This window comes from Zalophus californianus, chromosome 6, assembly GCF_009762305.2.
Source record: "Zalophus californianus isolate mZalCal1 chromosome 6, mZalCal1.pri.v2, whole genome shotgun sequence".
Taxonomy (NCBI): domain Eukaryota; kingdom Metazoa; phylum Chordata; class Mammalia; order Carnivora; family Otariidae; genus Zalophus; species Zalophus californianus.
The window spans coordinates 50,130,366-50,155,699 of NC_045600.1; positions in this window are offsets into that span (position 1 = coordinate 50,130,366).

Sequence of the window (25,334 nt, forward strand, 5' to 3'; positions counted from 1 at the left end):
TTAATTAACAAAAAAGTTATTTGCATGTTTTTCCATTATTTAATTTTTTAATATAGTAGTTAAACAAAAACATTATCTTAGATTTATGTATTTGATATTCAAAATCAGAGCAAAATTTAAAGGAATATAAATACCTAGGTACAAGTAGATACAATGGTGTCTAACTCATATATTGGTTAACTCTATTCTAAAAGTTATCTCCTCTGGCCCAGTTTTGAATTTGGCTAGTCATTATGACATATCAGCTCTTTCTTGCTCCAATCAAATAATTCTACTACATTTCACTGATCTTATCTGCACATAATGGGTCTTTAAAGATTGAATCTATCTATAAAATAAAACACATAAAGACTGCTCAAATAAGCAAACAATAGGCACAATAGCAAATTCCCTTGTCACTGATGCCTATAACATTTCTCTGCCTCAGTCTCTAAATTTGCAATTCATAACCTGAGTCTCATATCAGAAATATCTGAGGACTTTAAGAATATATCCATTCTTGGGTCCTGCTCCCAGAGATTCTGATTTAATTGATTTGAGAGCAGGGCAGGTATCAGGATTTTTGAGAGCTCCCCAGGTAAGGCTAATGTGCTCTTAAACTCCTTTCCACTTAGACTTTGGGTCAGAACATTGGTTGCTGTTAATCTGTTTTCCCAGGTTCGTGGGCACCCCCTATGCCTCACCTTCATTTATGGTAATCTCTATCCTGGAAATGCTGATAGAATGTACAGTCTCTAAAACGACAGTAAAACTGACTGGAGGATATTTATGGTTTTGATATAGCTGGTTGTCTCAGTAATAAGGGGAAAGAATACCATTAGAGCAGTCTGCTATTCCTTTATCATCAATCATTAGAAGTCTGTTGTTTTCCAAAATGTTGCTAGTCAAAGGATTCTTGAGTCCTTGACTTTTTTCTCAAATGTAGTTGAGAAAATTAAAAAGGTACTACAACTTTTTTCCCCCGTATCTGTTGCTTTTACTAATAACATATAGTTATTTTACTTTCCTAGTTCTGATTCTGGAACTGAAATAGATTTTTGTTAGTCCTGACTTGCATGACATATCCAATTTGCAGCCATTCTGTACAAAGGATTGAAAACAAATACAACATCATCATATAACAAATGAAATTCTAAAATAATTATTATACAGTTAAATTTCTGAATGCATTTAACAATGGGGAGTAAAATGGCTTTATATCACATATAAACAAAGAAGCTTTCTGAGTTTGGGCTCATCAGTATGAATTTGTCTAAAATATGGATTTAATATATTAGAATAAAATAGAACTCTAAATAGTCATCAGTCTCTAACACTAGAATAAAGTTACAGTTTATTAACTAAACAACTGGGTACATTTTTAGTACATGTTACTAAATAATAATAAAATGCAATGCACATAATGTGAAAAATAACGCTTATCTAAATCTACAAATTGGAGATATCACAGAAATGTTAAATTCTGCATTCATTCTTTAACTTAGATTGTATAAAAGAGAAGAAAATTCAGGACTGCCAGTTTGTACTTAAGTCTTTACTTAATGTACATTTTTAATTGGAAGAGATCAATTTAATAGAAATTTGGACTGCCTTTTAAATAAAGTCAAAATCTGGCTGTGAGAAAGGCCCTTAGTATAAATCCTGTGCCCAATCCTTTCTAGAGATGAGTGTACACACATGAGATACAGAAATTTTTATACTTCGTAGTTTGTACACCTTCTCTCTTAGAGATACCAAACCCACCTTTGTGGGAAAAGTTCTCTAAAAGCACACTTGTCTTCCCAGCAGGAGAAGAGAAATAATAAAGATCAGAGCAGAAATCAATGAAATAGAACCAAAAGAACAGTGGAACAGATCAATGAAACTTGGAGCTGGTTCTTTGAAAGAATTAATAAGATTGATAAACCCCTGGCCAGACTTGTCAAAAAGAATAGAGAACTGAGCCAAATAAATAAAATCATGAATGAAAGAGGAGAGATCACAACCAACACCAAAGAAATATAAACAATTATAAGAACATATTATGAGCAACTATATGCCAGCAAATTAGAAAATCTGAAAGAAATGAATGAATTCCTAGAGACGTATAAACTACCAAAACTGAACCAAGAAGAAATAGAAAACCTGAAGAGACCCATAACCACTAAGGAAACTGAAGAAGTAATAAAAAAAAAATCTCCCAACAAATAAGAGCCCAGGGCCAGATGGCTTCCCAGGGGAATTCTATCAAACATTTAAAGAAGAATTAATACCTATTCTTCTGAAGCTGTTCCAAAGAATAGAAATGGAAGGAAAACTTCCAAACTCATTTTATGAGGCCACCATTACCTTGATCCCAAAACCAGACAAAGACCCCATCAAAAAGGAGAATTACAGACCAATATCCCTGATGAACATGGATGTAAAAATTCTCACAAAATACTAGCCAATAGGATCCAACAGTACATTAAAAGGATTATTCACCATGACCAAGTGGATTTATTCCTGGGCTGCAATGTTGGTTCAACATCCACAAGTCAATCAATGTGATACAATACATTAATAAAAGAAAGAACAAGAACTATATGATCCTCTCAATAGTTGCAGAAAAAGCATTTGACAAAGTACAACATCCTTTCTTGAATAAAACTCTTCACAGGGTAGGGATAGAGGGTACTTACCTCAATATCATAAAAGACACCTATGAAAAACCCACAGCAAGGGGCACCTGGGTGGCTCAGTTGTTAAGCGTCTGCCTTCATTTCGGGTCATGATCCCAGGGTCCTGGGATCCAGCCCCACATTGGTCTCCCTGCTTGGCGGGAAGCCCCTTGCTTGTGTTCCCTCTCTCACTGTGTCTCTCTCTGTCAAATAAATAAAATCTTTTATATAAAAAAAACCCCACAGTGAATATCATACTCAATGGGGAAAAACTGAGAGCTTCTCCCCAAAGGTCAGGAACACAGCAGGGACGTCCACTGTCACCACTGCTATTCAACATAGTATTAGAAGTCCGAGCTTCAGCAATCAGACAACAAAAAGAAATAAAATGCATCCAAATCAACAAAGAAGAAGTCAAACTCTCACTCTTTGCAGATAATATGATACTTTATGTGTAAAACCCAAAAGACCCCACCCCAAAACTGCTAGAACTCATACAGGAATTCAATTAAGTGGCAGGATATAAAATCAATGCACAGAAATCAGTTGCATTTCTATACACCAACAACAAGACAGAAGAAAGAGAAATTAAAGAGTCAGTCCCATTTACAATTGCACCCAAAACCATAAAATACCTAGGAATAAATCTAACCAAAGAGGCAAAGGATCTGTACTCAGAAAACTATAGAATACTCATGAAAGAAATTGAGGAAGACACAAAGAAGTGGAAAAACATCCCATGCTCATGGATTGGAGAACAAATATTGTGAAAATGTCTATGCTACCTAGAGCAATCTACACATTTAATGCAATCCTTATCAAAATACCATCAACTTTTTTCAAAGAAATGGAACAAATAATCCTAAAATTTTGTATGGAACCAGAAAAGACACCGAATAGCCAGAGGAAAAAGAAAAACAAAGTCAGTGGCATCACAGTTCTGGACTTCAAGCTCTATTACAAAGCTGTCATCATCAAGACAGTATCGTACTGGCACAAAAATAGTCCCATAGATTAATGGAACAGAATAGAGCCCAGAAATGGACCTTCAACTCCATGGTTAACTAATGTTCGACAAAGCAGGAAAGAATATCCAATGGAAAGAAGACAGTCTCTTCAACAAATGGTGTTGGGAAATTGGACAGCCACAAGCAGAAGAATGAAACTGGACCATTTCCTTACACCACACACAAAAATAGACCCAAAATGGATGAAAGACCTCAATGTGAGACAGGAATCTATCAAAATCCTTGAGGAGAACAAGGCAGCAACTTCTTCAACCTCAGCCACAGCAGCTTCTTCCTAGAAACATCGTCAAAGGCAAGGGAAGCAAGGGCAAAAATGAACTATTGGGACCTCATCAAGATAAAAAACTTTTGCACAGCAAAGGAAACAGTCAACAAAACCAAAAGACAACGGACAGAATGGGAGAAGATATTTGCAAATGCCATCAGACAAAGGGCTAGTATCCAAAATCTCTAAAGAGCTTATCAAACACCCAAACAACAAATAATCCAATCAAGAAATGGGCAAAAGACAGGAACAGACATTTTTGCAAAGAAGACATCCAAACGGCCAACAGACACATGAAAAAGTGCTCAACACCGCTTGGCATCAGGGAAATCCAAATCAAAACCTCCATGAGATACCACCTCACACCAGTCAGAATGGCTAAAATTAACAAGTAAGGAAATGACACATGTCGGTGAGGATGCGGAGAAAGGGGAACCCTCCTACACTGTTGGTGGGAATGCAAGCCGGTATAGCCACTCTGAAAAACAGTATGGAGGTTCCTCAAAAAGTTAAAAAAGAGCTACCCTACGACCCAGCAATTGCACTACTGGGTATTTACCCCAAAGATACAAATGTAGTGATCCAAAGGGGCACATGCACCCCAAGGTTTATAGCAGGAATGTCTACCATAGCCAAACTGGATGGCTATGGAAAGAGCCTAGATGTCCACTAACAGATGAATGGATAAAGAAGATGTGAGATACACACACACACACACACACACACACACACACACACACACACACACACACACACACACACTGGAATATTATGCAGCCATCAAAAAAATGAAATCTTGCCATTTGCAATGACGTGGATGGAACTAGAGGGTATTATGCTAAGAGAAATAAGTCAATCAGAGAAAGACAAGTATCATATGATCTCACTGATATGAGGAATTTGAGAAACAAGACAGAGGATCATAGGGGAAGGGAGGGGAAAATGAAACAAGATGAAACTAGAAAGGGAGACAAACCATAAAAGACTTAATCTCAGGAAACAAACTGAGGGTTGCTGGAGTGGTGGGGGGTGGAGGGATGGGGTGGCTGGGTGATAGACATTGGGGAGGGTATGTGCTATGGTGAGTGCTGTGAATTGTGTAAGATTGATGAATCACAGACCTGTACCCCTGAAACAAATAATACATTATATGTTAATAAAAAAAATAAAAAAAAAACAAGCAAAGGGAAAAAATAAGAGAGAGAGAGAGAGAAAAACAAAACAAGAAACAGACTCTTAATTATAGAGAACAAACTGATGGTTACCAGAGGGGAAGGGGGATGGATGAAACAGGTGATGGGGATTAAGGAGTTCACTTGTCATGATGAGCACTGGATGATTAAAATTAAAACTTTTTAAAAATTAAAATAAAAAATAAATTAAAACCAGAAAAAAATAAAAGCACTCTTATTTTGAGACTGTTGGAAAAGTGGGCTTGTTACCCCCAGAGAGTCAGGCAGTCTGTAAATAAAAAAAAGGAAATATACTAAGGCTGAATAAAGAGAGAAAGTAGAAGACCATTATTCCCAGAATATTACTATAGTAACAAAACTTATTGGTGCAAGGAATCTTTTATGGAAAATAGTGAAGCATCTGCTTATTCCCCACATGCTGGTGTGGAAAGGTGACAGAGTGGTGACAGAGGACTGTCATAGGCATGTGAGAGCAGAATGGTGACAGAGGACTACATAGGCATGTTAACTATAGGCAATCTTCCAGAAATTACAGGGAGACCTCAAGATTCTCAAACATTACAAACCATATTTACCTAGATTTCTGGATCACAAGGGGGTGCCAGCTTACAACTATTTTATCAACAAATTAACATAATCCTCTTAGATTTAGTAAAGTTCATTTACTTCTGTTGCTTTGTTATGCAGCACTGCCACTGGTAGTGTATAGAGTCACTGAATGCAATGCTTCCCCATATACATATGCCCTAAAGAAGTGTATGCCTAAAATGACCTTACCTCCCTGAAAATAGGGAGAGCTTGGAAACCAGAGATTTGTTGAACCTCGATATCTGCTGATGTTACACCACTAAGTGCCAAAGCCTCTAGCTTAAACTAGTGAGCACAAAATGAAGTAGGGAGCTGAACTGGGGGGTCCAAACATGTGAATGTATAGCTCATGATAGAAATGAGATGTCTGGTTGGCTATTCGATACCCACTTTATATCCACTTTCAGAAAACTTCCCTTTCCAGGTATATTTTATTCTATCCTCCACATCTAATTTCATACAAGGGCTATCTGTATTTACAGTGTTCATTTCCCTCTTTTCTTCAACCCACTGCAATGTTTTTCCTCCCCATTATACCTTTAAAATATATTTTAATAAGGTGATCAGTGATTACCATGTGGCTAAATTCAATGAGATTTTTTTAACTCGTAAGTTTTTTCTTTTTTTAGAATTCCCTTTTCCATCTACTTTTCTGACACAACCCTCAATTAACTTTTTTTCTACCACCTCTCACTTCTATTTCTGCCTTGCCAATTCATTTTCATTTACCTGATACAGTATTTAAATTCAGGATCCTAGTTCATGGGTCAGCAAACTTCATGGCTCATGAGTCAAATCCAAATACTTTCTGATTTTGTAAATAAAGTTTTTTTAAGATTTTATTTATTTGAGAGAGAGATAGAGATAGCAAGAGAGAATATGAGTGGGGAGGAGAAGGAGAAGCAAGCTCCCCCCTGAGCAGGAAGCCCAACACAGGGCTCAATCCCAGGACCCTGGGATCATGACCTGAGCTGAAGGCAGATGCTTTACCGACTAAGCCACCCAGGTGCCCCTGTAAATAAAGTTCTATTGGGACAAAGCCAGCTTCATTCATGTATATATTGCCTATGGTCAATTAAGCACAACAGTGGCAAGATGTATAACTGTGGCAGAGACCACATAGCCTTCAAAGCCTAAAATATTTACTATATACATAGCCCTTCACAAAAAAAAAAAAAAAAAAAAAAAAATGTTTACCCCAGTCCTAGGTATTGGACCTTAGATTATTTTCTGGTATTTTTCTAATCATTTTTTTAATTTAAATTCAATTAGCCAAGGTATAGTACATCATTAGTTTTTGATATAATGTTCAAAGATTCATTAGTTGAGTATATCATCCAGTGCTCATCATATCACGTGCCCTCTTTAATGCCCATCACCAGTTACCCCATTCCCCCACGCATCTCCCTTTTCACAACCCTCAGTTTGTTTCCCAGAGTCAAGAGTCTCATATGGTTTTTCTCCCTCTCTGATTACTTCCCATTTAGTTTTCCTCCCCTACCCCTATTGTCCTCTGCACTATTCCTTATGTTCCACATATGAGTGAAACCATATGATAATTGTGCTTCTCTGATTGACTTATTTCACTTAGCATAATACCCTCCAGTTCCATCCATGTCAATTTCTAATCATTTTTATAAGACATCACATTGACTCCCCTGCCTCCAATTTGTATCTATAACAGGATGACTTTCAAATTTATATCTTTGGTCTAGAAAACACCTCAGAATTTCACACTTTTGTATCTAGCTACATATTTGCTAGTTCTAACGGAATGTCTCAAACTCAGGTTCAAAACTGAATTTATAATCACACACACACACACACACACACACACACACACACACACACACACACACACAAAGCTGACCTCATCAGTTCCTTTCTTAGTGAATGGCACCACCATTGATTCAATTGTTTAAATCAGAAGACTGCCCTTCACAACACCTCCCGCTGTCTTCACCATGCCTAAGGCAACCAGGACAAAGTCTAATCGGTTCTACTATTTAATATCTCTCAAAGCTATCTAATTGTACCCATAACTCTTATCTCCATATAAGCGCCCCTAATCTCTCACCTGGACTGTTGCAATAACCTCCTAATTCCTGTGCCCCTGCATCCACCGATATTTCTACTACTCTATCTCCTCTATATAGAACAAAGAGATATTTTTTTGAAAATGCGAACCTAAGTGTTAATTGCACACTGTAAGATGCGATTATAGTTAACATATTTATGGTATGCCAATTTGATTTTTTTTTTTTTTTGCTTCTACTATGGAGAATATATGGCTTATAGGACTCAGATAGTTAGGAAATATCTAAAATAATTGCAAACTAATAATAAACCTTTTAAACCACTACCTAAATGCTCTAGTGATATACAGCTACATATTGAGTTGTAAGTTCTGCATATAGCTTACATCCCATTGATGGTAGAATGCTTTATTTAGAAAGCCAAAATACCACTGCAAACTATTCTAGCAGGCATTATAAATTCCCCAAATTAAATCTTTCTGGATTACCCTTAACAATCCTATTCTTTCAGACTTGTTTATTTGCAATAAACTATTACAAATCGGACATGAAGGTAAAGGACATAAACACCCCCTGCCCAGCATTCTGTCCACAGTTTCAGGCCAGAGTTTTAAGCACATTAAATCTGGAACTTGTCAAACCAACCACCCCCTCATTTCCCTGGATCCTGGCATATAACTTTATCTGTGTCAGCCCGTTCCTCAACTCCCACATCATTTTCAGAAAATGGCAGGTTCTAAGTCACACACTGAAATCTGGGTATCTCCAATAATGGCATGAAATAACATTCCATTCTGTCTACAATGCAAAATAAGCATTTTGTCAGTTATATAATGAGTTTAAACATTTATCCTTTATGACCCACTATGCAGCACTACCCAACACTATCTCCCTTCTGTCTTTGCTTCCAAATTTATCTTAGGTCTCACCAGTCCCCTAGAGACAAATGCTACACTATTTAAATGGCATGAGCCTATTCCTATGTCTCCAGGAATCAAGTCACCTGCCTTTCCAATTGCCTGAGTTAAAACACATGCCTGATGTTTGGAAAATGTATAGCAGCTACAAGAAATGGGTTGAGACCAATTAAGCCTACCATATCAATAGTGGACCTAAGCCTCTATATAAGCTTAATTAATTAATTATTCATTCACTCATCTGGTAAGTATGCTGAGTTCTATTTTGTGCCAATCACTTTTCTAAGTTTGAGAAATAGAGCAAGAAAACAAAATAAAGAGGGGAAGGGGAAATCCCTAATTTTATGGTGGAAGGAAACAGATGATATATACATGCATAAGTCAATCATACAGCATGCAAGTTGTAATCATTGTTTTGGGAAAAACATAAAACAGGAAGGAAGGGGTAAGGAGTGCTTACTCTTAAATGATAGATGAATGGGACAAGTGATGTTATTAAATAGGGAAAAAAATATCTTGGTCAATAAAACATAGGCTGTGGGTATTTGAGTGTGTTCAGGTATATCATGAAGACTAGTGAGTCTAAAGCAGTTTGAACAAGGGAGAGAGTAATAAAAGGCATCATTAGAGGGAAACAGGGAAGATAGATTATACAGGATCCTGTAGGGCATTATGGGGCCATTGGTTTCTCTTTTGAGTGAGATGAGAAGTTATGGGGATTTTAAACAGAATATTTTTAATATGATATGCTTTTTAAAGGACCACTCTAGATTCTATGTAGAGAAGAGTCTATAGAAAGATAAGATGTACATACAAAACAGGAAGAAAAGGGCAAGGAATCCCAATGATTGTGCAAGGAAGTGATTATTATGATGAACCATGGGACCCAAGTTGTGTGTGATGATGGAGACAATTCATTTTTGCTCAGTTAAAAAGTTATTGCAAAACTTCTGTTTAGAAATGACAATGGTGTATATCATATGCAATGGTAGAAATGAGGTAAAGTATTTAAAGTCTGGATAAATCTTGAAAGTTGGGTCAATAGGACATGCAACTAGAATAGATGTTAAGTACAAAATAAAGAGAAATCAAAGATGTTGCTGGCATGAGCAAATTGGAAAGATGGATTTAACAATACCTAAGAATAGAAAGATTGTGGGAGGGACAGAGTTGGGGAAAAAGTAGAGAGTTTTATTTTGAACATGTTAATTTTGAGACAACTATTAAATCTCCAGGAGAGTTGTTATGTGTGCTTTTAGATATGAGAATCTAAAATTCAGATGAGAGCGCCTATATGGAGATAAAAATTGAAAAGTAATCAGAGTACAGATGGTATCAGAGGACATGAGACCAACTGAAATTGCTGAGGGTTAGTATAGAGATTTAAGAGGTAGGAGGACTGAGCGCTGCGTTGGTTGCTCAAATATTAGGAGGTTGGGGGATGGGGAAAACCAGCAAAGGAGACTGAAAAGAGACAGCCAAAGAGGTAAGAGGAAAATGTGGAAAACGTGGAGTCTCAGAATACAAGCGAAGATCCTGTTTCAAAAAGGAAAGAGTGATTAACTCTTTTAATTCCTCCTGATAGGTCAAGTAAAATAAAGATTAGAATCACCATTACAGGGGCACTGGGTAGCTCAGTCGGTTGGATGTCTATCTCTTGATTTAGGTAGGGTCAGGTCAGGTTCTCAGGATTAAGAGATTGAGCCCTGCATTGGGCTCAGCACTCACCAAGGAGTCTGCTTATCTCTCTCTCCCTCCCCCTCTGCCCCTCCTCTCCACTTTTTCTCAAATAAATAAATAAGTAAAATCTTAATAAAAAAAAAGAATCACCATTAGACTTAACAACATGGGAATCATTAGAGATTTTGAGAAGCATATTTTCCATAGAATGGTGGATTTAAAACCTGATTGAAATAGTTTGTGAGAAAGAAAGTACAGGCAACCCTTTGGAGGAGTTTTTGCTATAAAGTGGTAGATAATAATGAGTCAATAATTGAAGGGAAGTGTGAGGTATTAAGAAAGGGATTTTCCCATAAAAAACTGAACCATGTTTAGTTGCTAATAAAAATGCTTTTGTAGAGAGGACAAATTGATGATGTGGAGATTAGAGGGAAAGGTTACCTTTCAGAGGTGAGATGGGGCTAGAGGCTGGTCAACTAGTAGAATATTGCATTAAATAGGAACACAGAAGCATCCATATTAATAGGAGGAAAGGCAGAATATAAGAGCATGAGAATCAGCAGATGTTTAACATGTGTTAATATACTTGGGAGGGTTGCAAGTTCTCAGTGGAACAGGAAGAAAAATGATTAACTGAGAGTAACAATGGGGGAGGATGTGTTAAAGACTCAAAGAGAGAGGATATGATATGAGATAGTTTTCTAAAAGGACAAGGGAATAAGGGAGTAATATTATCTGGTGCCACTAAAGGCCCTCTGGTAATTGGTATTTGGTTTTCTCTTCTGCCATGTACATACAAAACAGGAAGAAAAGGGCAAGGAATTCTAATGATTGATTGTGCAAGGAAGCGGTTATTATGATGAACCATGGGACCTAAGTTGTGTGTGATGATGGAGACAATTTATTTTTGCTCAGCTTTTATATCTGAATGAAAAGTGGTGTGAATAAAACAATTATGCTACCAGAATAACAGATAGACCCTGGAACTGTACTGGGCAATGTAGCATGTTGTCAACTCACTCACATATCATGTACAGGCCCTAACGCTTGATACTGAGTAACAGGAAATCATTCAGCATTTTTAATGCAGAGAGGTAATATAAACAGACTTGAATTTGCAAAGATCACTTTGGCCAGTGTAGAGATTAAAATAGATAAAATGCAGATTGGCTTTTTAAAAAGTACTTTAAGCAGATCATACAGGAAATAATAGAAGGGTGTTGATGGAAATGGAAGGAAAGGATCAATTCAAGATATATGTATCTTGAAGTACATATATCTTGAGGCAAATCTTACCCAACTTTGGAAAAGTATGGTATGTGTGTAGCAAAAAAACTCAGGTTTTATGCTATATTAATTTTTTCTGCTTCTTACATCAAATTAATTTCTAATTCTAAAGAGATTTCCAAAATGCTAAGAAATTTAATCGCTAATATTTCTGCCATTTTCCCTTCCTCATCAGATTTTACTGTGCTTTGCTTAACATATTCATACCACCTTTCCCCTCCACCCCTCCACCCCCCATCATACATCTACACTCTGAACCCCTGGCAATCCCCTTTTATGTCTCTACAGGCAGACACTTAACTAACTGAGCCACCCAGGTGTCCCTCCATAAGGACGTTAAAATCAGTTTGTTATTGTCTGCAAAATAGTTTGCTAGGATTTTAACTGGAATTATATTGAATCTATAGATGGAATTTGGGGGAGAATATTAACAATATTAACGATACTGAATCTTCTCAACCGTCAGAATTATTTATTTGAATATTCTTTGATTTCTTTCATCAATATTTTGTAGTTTTCCATATTCAGGTATTCAAGTCCTGCACATATTTTGTTAGATTTACTCCTTAGTATTTCCCTTTTTTTTCTTTATGGGTACTATTATAAATGGTATTGCTTTTTTAAATGTAATTTCAAAGTGTAATCACCAGTGTTGGTATACAGGAAAGCAACTAACTTCTGTATACTATCTTTGTATCTTTCAATCTGGCTATCCTTATTAGTTCCAAGAGTTTTTTATACATACTTTGATATTTCTAGATAGACAATGAATAGAGTTTTATTTCTCCTGTTCCAATCTGCACACCTTTTATCTGTCTTATTTTTGTGCGCCAGCTAGGACTTTCAGCAGGGTGTTTAATAGGAGTGGTTGGAGAGGTCATGCTGGCCTTGTTCTTGATCTTTGGGGAAAGCAGCCAACCTCTCACTGTTCAATTTGGTATTAGCTGTAGTTTTTGTTTTGTTTTGTTTTTAACTTGTTCTTTTTCCCAAGATGAGGAATTTATTCTTTTTCTTAATAGGCTGAGAGGTTTTCTTAAATCATGAATAGGGGTGAATGAATCATGGGGCGGAACAAGATGGCGGAGGAGTAGGACACCTGGATTTCGTCTGGTCTCAGGAATTCAGCTGAATAGGGATCAAACCATTCTGAACACCTATGAACTCAACAGGAGATCGAAGAAGAGAGTAGCAACAATTCTCTGAACAGAGAAGTGACCACTTACTGGAAGGTAGGACGTGCGGAGAAGTGAATCCGAGGAGATATTCGGGAGGATAGACGGCGGGGGAGGAGGCCTCCATCCACCGCTTCTGGCAAGTGATAGAGCCGCGGAGCACAAAATTGGAACTTTTAGAAGTCGGTTCCGCTGAGGGACATCGCTCCAGTGGCTAAGCGGGAGGTGGAAACCTCGAGGGACAGTGTGGACTCAGGACCCTCGGGGTCACAGAAAGACCGGGGGTGCCTGAGTGCAGCAGAGCTCCTAGGTATCGGAGCAGGGAAGCAGGCTGCAGAGACGGAGCTGAGGCGCGGGCTCACAGCTCGGGGTTGCCATAAACAGTGATCTGCGGCCCAGGTGGGCCACTGTGCCTCCAGCAGGGACCCAACAAGCAGCAGAGCCGGGGAGACACCCCTTCCTCCCCTGGGAGGAGCGGCGCGGGAGTGCACTGCAGGGATCTGCTGGGTTTGGAGACTCCACAAGGGGTCAGGTGCCAGACATAGAAACGCTCGGTCACAGGCCGGGTGAGCACGGAGTGCGGCCAGAGACCGGGGAGACGGGAGTAATTGACTGCTTTTCTCTGGGGGCGCACTGAGGAGTGGGGCCCCGAGTTCTCAGCTCCTCCGGGCGGAGAGTAGGAGGCCACCATTTTCACCCTGGTCCTCCAAAGCTGTACCGAGAGCTTGCAGGGAACAAAAGCTCCTGAGAGCAAACCCGAGCAGCTTGCTTAGCCCAGACTCACAAGGGCGGGGCAATTCAGCCTCTGGCAAAGACATTTGGGAACCACAGCAACAGGCCCCTCCCCCAGAAGATCACCACAAACAGCCAAGCAAGCCAAGACCAAGTTTACCGATCAAGGAGAATAGGAGAACTCCAGCGCTAGGGGAATACTGCACATAGAATTCATGGCTTTTTTACCATGATTCATTAGTTTTTCAAAGTTAATTTTTTTAACGGTTTTTTGTTGTTGTTGTTGTTTTTAATTTTTCTTTTTCCCTTTTTCAACCAACATCTTACCAATCCCTTTAAAAAAAAAAAAACATTTTTTATATTTCATTTTTAGAGGCATATTTTATCCCTTCATAGTAGTTACCCTTATTTTTGGCATATATATATAAGTTCTTCTCTCTTTAAACTTTTGATATACAGTTTCTTCTAACAAATCAAAATATACCCTAAATCACTAGTGTATGGCTTTGATCTAGTCTCCTGCCTGATCACAGTCTCTCCCATTTTTTCTCTTTTCTTTTTCCTTTTTTTTAAATCTTCTTCTTTCTTCTTTCAAACAACTTCTTATCAATTATGTTTATAAAACCTTTTATAAGTTTCATCTTTACAGTCCTCTTCCATCCCTTCATTGTATCAACCCTTATTTTGTACATATATAAGTCTTTCTTCCTTTAAAATTTTAGGAGGCACTTTCTTCTAACAGACCAAAATACACCCAAAATCTAGTGTGTGGCACTGATCTATGCACTAGCCTGATTATATTTAATCATATTCTGTTTTTGTTTTGTTTTGTTTTGTTCTGTTTTTGTTTGTTTTTATCTTTTTCTTTTCCTTTTTTTTCTCTTTCTTTTTTCTTTCTTTCCCTTTATTTTCCCCTGGTTTCAGGTCTTTTCTGATTTGTATAGAGCATATTTCCTGGGGACGTTGTTAACCTGTTAGCATTTTGTTCTCTCATTTATCTGTTCTCCTCTGGACAAAATGACAAGACGAAAAAAATCACCTCAGCAAAAAGAACAAGAGGTAGTACCGTCTGCCAGGGACCTACTCAATACTGATATTAGTACGATGTCGGATGTAGAGTTCGGAATCATGATTTTAAAGATACTAGCTGGGCTTGAAAAAAGCATGGAAGTTATTAGAGAAACCCTTTCTGGAGAAATAAAAGAACTAAAATCTAACCAAGTCGAAATCAAAAAGGCTATTAATGAGGTGCAATCAAAACTGGGGGCACTAACTGCTAGGATAAATGAGGCAGAAGAGAGAATCAGCGATATAGAAGACCAAATGATGGAAAATAAAGAGGCTGAGAAAAAGAGAGAAGAAACAACTACAGGATCACGAGGGCAGAATTCGAGAGATAAGCGATACGATAAGATGAAACAGCATTAGAATAATTGGGATCCCAGAAGAAGAAGAAAGAGAGAGAGGGGCAGAAGGTATATTGGAGCAAATTATAACAGAGAACTTCCCTAATGTGGGGAAGGAAACAGGCATCAAAATCCAGGAGGCACAGAGAACCCCTCTCAAAATCAATAAAAATAGGTCAACACCCCGACATCTAATAGTAAAACTTACGAGTTTCAGAGACAAAGAGAAAATCCTGAAAGCAGCTCGGGAGAAGAAATATGTAAACTACAATGGTAGAAATATTAGATTGGCAACAGACCTATCCACAGAGACTTGGCAGGCCAGAAAGGACTGGCATGATATCTTTACAGCACTAAACGAGAAAAATATGCAGCCAAGAATACTATATCCAGCAAGGTTGTCATTGAAAATAGAAGGAGAGGTAAAAAGCTTCCAGGACAAACAAAAATTAAAGGAATCTGCAAACACAAAACCAGCCCTAAAAGAAATATTGAAAGGGGTCCTCTAAGCAAAGAGAGAGCCTAAAAGCAGCATAGATCAGAAAGGAACACACACAATATACTGTCACAGTCACCTTACAGGCAATACAATGGCACTAAATTCCTATCTTTCAATAGTTACCATGAATGTAAATGGGCTAAACGCCCCAATCAAAAGACACAGGGGTTCGGGTTGGACTAGAAAAGAAGACCCATCATTATGCTGTCTGCAAGAGACTCATTTTAGACCCAAAGACACCCCACATTGAAAGTGAGGGGGTGGAAAACCATTTACCATGCTAATGGACACCAAAAGAAAGCTGGGGTGGCAATCCTTATATCAGACCAATTAGATTTTAAAACAAAGACTGTAATAAGAGATGAAAAAGGACACTATATCTTACTTAAAGGGTCTATCCAACAAGAAGATCTAACAATTGTAAATATCTATGCCCCTAACATGGGAGCAGCCACTTTTATAAGGCAATTAATAACAAAAAGAAACACATTGACAACAATACAATAATAGTGGGGGACTTTAACACCCCCCTGACTGAAATGGACAGATCATCTAAGAAAAAGATCAACAAGGAAATAAAGACTTTAAATGACACACTGGGCCAAATGGACTTTACAGACATAGTCAGATCATTCCATCCCAAAGCAACAGAATACACATTCTTCTCTACTGCCCATGGAACATTCTCCAGAATTGATCACATCCTAGGTCACAAATCAGGTCTCAACCGATACCAAAAGATTGGGATTATTCCCTGCATATTTTCAGACCACAATGCTTTGAAACTAGAACTCAATCACAAGAGGAAAGTCGGAAAGAACTCAAATACATGGAGGCTAAAGAGCATCCTACTAAAGAATGAATGGGTCAACTAGGAAACTAAAGAGGAATTAAAAAAATTCATGGAAACCAATGAAAATGAAAACACAACTGTTCAAAATCTTTGGGATACAGGAAAGGCAGTCCTGAGAGGAAAGTATATAGCAATACAAGCCTTTCTCAAGAAACAAGAAAGGTCTCAAATACACAACTTAACCCTACACCTAAAGGAGCTGGAGAAAGAACAGCAAATAAAGCCTAAACCCAGCAGGAGAAGAGAAATAATGAAGATCAGAGCAGAAATCAATGAAATAGAAATGAAAAGAACAGTAGAACAGATCAACGAAACTAGGAGCTGGTTCTTTGAAAGAATTAACAAGATTGATAAACCGCTGGCCAGACTTATCAAAAAGAAAAGAGAAATCACCCAAATCAACAAAATCATGAATGAAAGAGGAGAGATCATAACCAACGCCAAAGAAATACAAACAATTATAAGAACATATTATGAGCAACACTATGCCAGCAAATTAGATAACCTGGAAGAAATGGGTGCATTCCTAGAGATGTATCAACTACCAAAACTGAACCAGGAAGAAATAGAAAACCTGAACAGACCTATAACCACTAAGGAAATGGAAGCAGTCATCAAAAATCTCCCAACAAACAAAAGCCCAGGGCCAGATGGCTTCCCAGGGCAATTCTATCAAACATTTAAAGAAGAATTAATACCTATTCTCCTGAAACTTTTCCAAAAAATAAAATGGAAGGAAAACTTCCAAACTCATTTTATGAGGCCACCATTACCTTGATCCCAAAACCAGACAAAGACCCCATCAAAAAGGAGAATTACAGACCAATATCCTTGATGAACATGGATGCAAAAATTCTCACCAAAATACTAGCCAATAGGATCCAACAGTACATTAAAAGGATTATTCACCATGATCAAGTGGGATTTATCCCCGGGCTGCAAGTTTGGTTCAACATCCGCAAATCAATCAACATGATACAATACATTAACAAAAGAAAGAACAAGAGTCATATGATCCTCTCAATAGATGCAGAAATAGCATTTGACAAAGTACAGCATCCTTTCTTGATCAAAACTCTTCAGAGTATAGGGATAGAGGGTACATACCTCACTATCATAAAAGCCATCTATAAAAAACCTACAGCGAATATCATTCTCAATGGGGAAAAGCTGAGAGCTTTTCCCCTAAGGTCAAGAACAAGGCAGGGATGTCCAATCTCACCACTGCTATTCAACATAGTATTAGAAGTCCTAGCCACAGCACTCAGACAACAAAAAGAAATCAAAGGCATCCAAATCGGCAAAGAAGAAGTCAAACTCTCACTCTTTGCAGATGATCTGATACTGTATGTGGAAAACCCAAAAGACCCCACCCCAAAACTGCTAGAACTCATACAGGAATTCAGTAAAGTAGCAGGATATAAAATCAATGCACAGAAGTCAGTGGCATTCCTATACACCAACAACAAGACAGAAGAGAGAGAAATCAAGGAGTCGATCCCATTTACAATTGCACCCAAAACCATAAGATACCTAGGAATAAATTTAACCAAAGAGGCAAAGGATCTGTACTCAGAAAACTATAAATACTCATGAAAGAAATTGAAGAAGACACAAAGAAATGGAAAAACGTTCCATGCTCATGGATTGGAAGAACAAACATTGTGAAGATGTCAATGCTGCCTAGAGCAATCTACACATTCAATGCAATCCCCATCAAAATACCATCCCCTTTTTTCAAAGAAATGGAACAAATAATCCTAAAATTTGTATGGAACCAGAAGAGACCCCGAATAGCCAGAGGAATATTCAAAAAGAAAAGCAAAGCTGGCGGCATCACAATTCCAGACTTCCAGCTCTATTACAAAGCTGTCATCATGAAGACAGTATGGTACTGGCACAAAAACAGACACAAAGATCAATGGAACAGAATAGAGAGCCCAGAAATGGACCCTCAACTCTATGGTCAACTCATCTTTGACAAAGCAGGAAAGAATGTCCAATGGAATAAAGACAGTCTCTTCACCAAATGGTGTTGGGAAAATTGGACAGCCACATGCAGAAGAATGGAACTGGACCATTTCCTTACACCACACACAAAAATAGACTCCAAATGGTTGAAAGACCTAAACGTGAGACAGGAGTCCATCAACATCCTAAAGGAGAACACAGGTAGCAACCTCTTCGACCTCAGCTGCAGCAACTTCTTCCTAGAAACATCGCCAAAGGCAAGGGAAGCAAGGGCAAAAATGAACTATTGGGATTTCATCAAGATAAAAAGCTTTTGCACAGCAAAAGAAACAGTCCACAAAACCAAAAGACAACCGACAGAATGGGAGAAAATATTTGCAAATGACATATCAGATAAAGGGCTAGTATCCAAAATCTATAAAGAACTTAACCAACTCAACACCGAAAGAACAAATAATCCAATCAAGAAATGGGCAGAAGACATGAACAGACATTTTTCCAAAGAAGACATCCAAATGGCCAACAGACACATGAAAAAGTGCTCAACAACGCTCAGAATCAGGGAAATCCAAATCAAAACCTCAATGAGATATCACCTCACACCAGTCAGAATGGCTAAATTTTTTTTTAAAAGATTTATTTATTTATTTGAGAGAGCAAGAATGAGAGAGAGAGTACATGAGAGGGGGGAGGGTCAGAGGGAGAAGCAGGCTCCTTGCTGAGCAGGGAGCCTGATGTGGGACTTGATCCCGGGACTCCGGGATCATGACCTGAGCCAAAGGCAGTCGCTTAACCAACTGAGCCACCCAGGCGCCCCAGAATGGCTAAAATTAACAAGTCAGGAAACGACAGATGTTGGCGGGGATGTGGAGAAAGGGGAACCCTCCTACACTGTTGATGGGAATGCAAGCTGGTGCAATTACTCTGGAAAACAGTATGGAGGTTCCTCAAACAGTTGAAAATGGAGCTACGATATGATCCAGCAATTGCACTACTGGGTATTTACCCCAAAGATACAAATGTAGAGATCCGAAGGGGTATGTGCACCCCGATGTTTATAGCAGCAATGTCCACAATAGCCAAACTGTGGAAAGAGCCAAGATGTCCATCGACAGATGAATGGATAAAGAAGAGGTGGTATATATACACAATGGAATATTATGCAGCCATCAAAAGGAATGAGATCTTGCCATTTGCAACGACGTGGATGGAACTGGAGGGTGTTATGCTGAGTGAAATAAGTCAATCAGAGAAAGACATGTATCATATGACCTCGCTGATATGAGGAATTTTTAACCTCAGGAAACAAACTGAGTGTTGCTGGAGTGGTGGGGGGTGGGAGGGATGGGGTGGCTGGGTGACAGACATTGGGGAGGGTATGTGCTATGGTGAGCGCTGTGAATTGTGCAAGACTGTTGAATCACAGATCGGTACTTCTGAAACAAATAATGCAATATATGTTAAGAAAAAAAAAAAGAAGAAGAAAATAGCAGTAGGGGAAGAATGAAGGGGAGTAAGTTGGAGCGGCAGATGAACCATGAGAGACGGTGGACTCTGAAAAACAAACTGAGGTTTCTAGAGGGGAGGGGGTTGGGGGGATGGGTTAGCCCGGTGATGGGTATTAAAGAGGGCACATTCTGCGTGGAGCACTGGGTGTTATGCACAAACAATGAATCACGGAACACTACATCAAAAACTAATGATGTATGGTGATTAACATAACAATAAAAATTTTTTAAAAAATCATGAATAGGTGTGACATTTATCAAATTATTTTTTGAAAGATATATTTATTTGAGAGAGAGAGAGCACGTGCACTCATGAGTGGGGGGAGGGACAGAGGGAGAGAAAATCCTCAAGCAAACCCCCTGCTGAGCACAGAGCCCGTTGCAGAGCTTGATTCCAGGACCCTGAGATCATGATCTGAGGTGATTATCTAGAGCCGGTGCTTAACCAACTGAGCCACCGAGGAACCCCTCAAATTATTTTTCACTGTCATTTGATATAACAATATGATTTTCTTCTTTAGTCTGTGTATATGGCAAATTACTTTGATTAAATTTTCAAATGTTAAAACTCCAGATTTGCATACATGGAATTATCCCTTAATTGTATCCACTTCTTTGTGCTGTATAATTTTTTTAAATCATTATTGGATTCAATTTGGTAATATTTTGCTGAGGAGTGTTGCATCTATGGTCACAAGGGATACTGATTTATAGTTGTCCTTTCTTTCAATGTCTTTATCTGGTTTTGATATTATAATGCTGACCTCATAGAATGAGTTAGGAAGTGGTCCCCTAGCTTCTATTTTCTGAAAGAGATTGTGGAGAACTGGTATATTTTTTTCTTTAAATGTTTGGAAAGATACATAAGTCAAAGCATCTGGACCTAGAACGTTCCTTTGTGGAAGGTTATTAATTATTGATTCAATTTATTTAGTAATAATAAGGCAATTTATCTATTTCTTCTTCATTGGTTTAGTTTCTTTATTTCTTTCAAGGAATTGGCCTATTAAATCTAAGTTATCAAATTTGTGGGCATAGAGGTGTCCATTCTATTCCTTTATTATCCTTTTAATGTCCATGGGATCACTAGTGATGACTTCTCTTTAATTTATGATATTGGCAGTATGTGTCTCCTTTCTTTTTTGTCTTAGTCTATCTATATGTCTATCAAGCTTATTGATCTTTTCAAACACCAGCTATTGGTATTGGGTTTGTTGATGTTCTCATGTCTCTGTTGTAAATTTCATTAATTTTTTTCAAATTTGTATTATTTCCTACTTCTGCTTGATTTACTCTTTAATTTCTCTTATTTTGCTAGTTTCCTAAGAAGAAAGGTTAGGTTATTTATTTATATCCTTCTCTAATATATTCATTTAGTGCTATAAATTTCCCTCTAAATACTGATGTTTGTTGCATTGCAGAGAAATTTAAAGTTGTATTTTCATACTGATACAGTTCAAAATCTTTTTTTAAATTTCCCTTGAGACCCCTTCTTTGATCCATAGGTGGTTTAGAAGTGTGTTATTAATTTCCACATATTTGAGGATTTTCCAGCTTATTGTTATTGATTTTTAGTTTTATTCCAGTGTGGTCTAAGGACATATTTTGCACAACTTTTATTATTTTATTTAAGATTTTATTATTATTATTCTTTTTACTTTAGAAAGATACAGAGAGAGAGAGAGAAAGAGCTCGACTGGGGGGAGGGGCATTGGGAGAGAGTCTCAATCAGGGCTCAACCTCATGATCCTGAGATCACAACCTGAGCTGAAATCAAAAGTCGGATGCTTAACCAATTGAGCCACCCAGCCACTCTACAACTTTTATTATTTTAAATGCATACTGGTGTTATAGCCCAGAATATAGTCTATCATGGTGAATCTTTCAAGTGAGCTAAGAATAAAATGTACTATGCTCTTATTTGATGAAGTATTCTATAAATGTCATTTAGATCATATGAATTGATAGTGCTGTTAATGCCATCTGTATCCTTACTAATTTTCTTCCTGCTTGATCTATCAGTTACTGACAAGACTGTTGGAATCTCCAACTATAATTTATTTGCCTATTTCTCCTTTCAGTTCTATCAATTTTGCTTCATATATTTTTATGCATAGTTATTATACTCATGTACATTAAGGGTTATTTCTTTTTTTTTGAGAATTGATCGCTTTATGACTATCCTTGATAATGTTCTGTGTTAAGTCTACTTTGTTTGAAATTAATATAGCTAATCCAGCTTTCTTTTGATTAGTATTAGCATACTATATCTTTCTTCATCCCTTTACTTTTAATTTATCTGTTTTATTATTTAAATTGGGTATCTTATAGGCAACATATAATTGGGTCTTTTTTGTCTACTTTGATAGTCTCTCTTTCAATTTGTGTATTTATACTATTCTCATTTAAAATGATTGATGATATATATTTTTTAATTAACATGTACCATATTTGTTACTGTTTTCTATTTGTTCCATTTGGGTTTTTTTGTTTGTTTGTTTCTCCCTCTTTTTCTGTTTCTAGTTTTTTTTTTAAAGATTTTATTTATTTATTTGACAGAGAGAGACACAGTGAGAGAGGGAACACAAGCAGGGGGAGTGGGAGAGAGAGAAGCAGGCTCCCTGCTGAGCAGGGAGCCTGATGGGGGACTCGATCCCAGGACCCCGGGACCATGACCTGAGCCAAAGGCAGACCCTTCACCTACTGAGCCACCCAGGTGCCCTTTCTGTTTCTAGTTTTAAGAGTATTTAAATGATTCTATTTTTCTCCTATTTGATCATATTATACTGCCTTTTGTAAACAATTTGTGGCTTCCATACAGTTTACAACACACATTTTAATCTAATATAAATCCACTTTCAATTAACATTGTATCACTTCAGTGTGATATAGGTGTCTTATAACAGAGCTTTCACAGTTTTTGTCACTCATCACTTGTAACATTGTTTACATTCATTTCACTTATCTATATGCTATAATCACCCAATACATTGTTACTATCATTACATTAAACAGTTATCTTGTAGATCAAGAATAAAGAAAATTCAAGGTTTTATTTTGCTTTTATTTATGCCTTCTCCAATGTATTTCCTCTCATTATCGATCCAGATTTCTGACCTATATCATTTTCCTTCTACCTCAAAGTTCTCTTAACATTCCTTTCAGGGCAAGTCTGCTGGTCATTAATTTCCTATTTCTGTTTATCTGAAAAAATATCTATCTGTTTCACTTGAAGATAATTTTTCTAGCTATGGAATTCTAAATTGGTTCTTAAAAAAATGTTAAATATGTTATTCCATGTTCTTCCAGCTTGCATTCTCATGAGAAGACTGATGTTAAGTCTTTTTCTTGTTCTTCTATTGGTAATATTTCCCTTCACTTTCCTTTCTGGACTCTTCCAAGATTTTTCTGTTTAAACATGAGCCTGGGTGTGGGGTCTTGGGTATTTAGCCTGCTTGATCTTCTATGGTCTTCCTAGATCTCTGGTTTTATGTCTTTCATTAATTTTGAGAACTCTTTACCATTATTACTTTGAATATTTCTTCTCCTCTGTTCTTTTATTTTTTCTGACATTCTGATTGTATGTCTATTACACATTTTGAAATAGCCCTACAATTCTTACGTGTTCCCTTCCTTTCATTCTTTTTTCTCTTATATTCCAGTTAAAAAGTTTCTATTGCCTTATCTTCAAGTTCACAAATTCTTTTCTTATCCATTCTAAGTCTACTGATGAGCCTGTTGAAGGCATTTTTCATTTCTCTTGCAGTGTTTTTAATTTCTAACATTTCATTTTAATTATTTCTGAGTCACTACATCTCTGCTCACATTACCTGTTTTTCTTGTATATGGTGTAGAGCTCATTTGCTGCTGTTCACAAATGTTTCCCCAGTGATGTAGACTTCTCCTTTCTGTCCACATTCTTCCCTGACCATAGCATCCCTGCTATCTCTTGACTATCTTCCCCCTGCCACTTACTAAATGAGATAAAAAGGCTACAGGAGGCTGAAGTGGGAGGAATTCTCTTAGACCAGGTGAAATAAGGTTCTCACAAAGTCTTTTCTGCTGGACAGTAGTCTTTTGTTAAGGACGAGGCTCAAGGGTATTTAACAGTGATTTTTCTTTCCCTCCATGAGAGGATCTTTCTTGAATCTTCCTCATGAGGATCTGGTGAGGTTCTTTGAGAGAAAGTCTACAACAGGGTAGGGGCCACCCCAAAACTGAAGTCCACAGGAATTTCTCATCCTCATTCTCATCTACATGCAGCCTCCAGAAAATCATTATTACCAGATAAGTGCTAATATAAGTTTATGGCACCAGTGGTTTTGTTCAATATAAGCAGATTTTGACTGTGATTTTCTAGATGTGCCTGTCTTTCCAGATTCTGGGGTGGCAGTTTTATCTGCAAACCAAGCTCTTTTCTGGCTCAAAAAAATACATATTGCTTTTAAGTTATCCAGCTTTTTCTTGTAAGAATGGGAATGATGACTTTCAATCTCTTTACATATCAGAATTGAAAGCAATATTTGTAAATTTTTTAAATTAAATCATATTTGTCAAAATATTAAGTAGTCCTTTAGTGGTAGAATTTATGGATTTTTATACTTTATTATTTACATGTTTTAATACATTCCCAACCTTCTTCACTGTGCATCTAAAAGCATTGACAATAATGGGGCAAATATTCTAAATTTATCAAAACAATTTGATATGGAAGTATCTCTGGGAAAGTGTATTTGAAGCATATTAATACATAAAAATAATAGTATGCCTTTTAAAGGCAGGATGTTTTAACTTTTTATTATCTCATAAAAATAATGGATTTTACACCTTAATTTCTCTCTACTTTTTGATGAAAGACTATTTCCATGTATCTTCAGAAATTGTTTCTACCATTTAATACATCATTGCCCAATTAAAGTGTTAGTCAGTTTTATGCATAGATTTTTTTCTTTTTAATTATTTTTTCTCAAGGTATAAAAAGCTATTGCATAACTCGGGTCAAAGTTATTGCATATCCAACCAACACACAATGGAAAATACAGAAGTACTGAGCAGAATGCAAAATTCTTGTAAACTAATCTATATACATTTTGAAGTGTGACTGCACAACCTTGCTTCTGATTATCACTCTTTTCCTTTACCATTGCGTTTAGAGATCTTTTAATATTTATAATCATAGCATTCCCATGTGAATATCTGATTCCAGACTTCACTAGCTGTTTGAGAATTCTTTACTAGATTAATGACAGTATTTACTTTCCACAGGTGATAATCAGACCATCAACACTTCCGGATTACCAGTTCTTTTTTTTTTAGATTTTTTTTTATTTTATTTATTTATTTGAGGAAGAGAGAGACAGAAAGAGAGCATGAGCAGGGGAGAGAGGCAGAGGCAGAGGGAGAAGCAGACTCTCCACTGAGCTGGGAGCCTGATGTGGGGCTCAATCCCAGGACCCTGGGATCACAACCTAAGCTGAAGGCAGACACTTAACCATCTGAGTGACCCAGGTGCACCCCAATCACCAGTTCTTTACAGGGGTTATTTTGAACCAGAATTGAA